We start from the raw sequence: 324 nt of genomic DNA, 5'->3' as shown, positions 1-324 counted from the left end.
GGTTACCTAAAAGGTATCAGTGGGTCATATAAAAAACATCCTTTCATTTCTCTAGATTTTAAGATCATCATGAATTGTGAAATAACCGCCATAATGCAATTGAATTAGGTCAGTAGCGCTGGCATGAACGCATATGTCTATATATAAGCCGCACTGTGTGTTTGGTAACACTATTCAAAGCCAAGATCTCGGCGAGATCCCGACCGTCTTGTCTGCTTATTACGCCACTATACATTGTGTGTGTGTGTTTATTTTTTCCTCTCAACGTTAGTTATCACAAAACACTATTTAACGAATTGAGGAGAAAAGGGGAGAAAAAAATAA

The sequence above is a fragment of the Penaeus monodon genome, chromosome 22 (genome assembly GCF_015228065.2).
Source record: "Penaeus monodon isolate SGIC_2016 chromosome 22, NSTDA_Pmon_1, whole genome shotgun sequence".
Classification (NCBI taxonomy): Eukaryota; Metazoa; Arthropoda; class Malacostraca; order Decapoda; family Penaeidae; genus Penaeus; species Penaeus monodon.
This window is presented reverse-complemented; position numbering follows the sequence as displayed.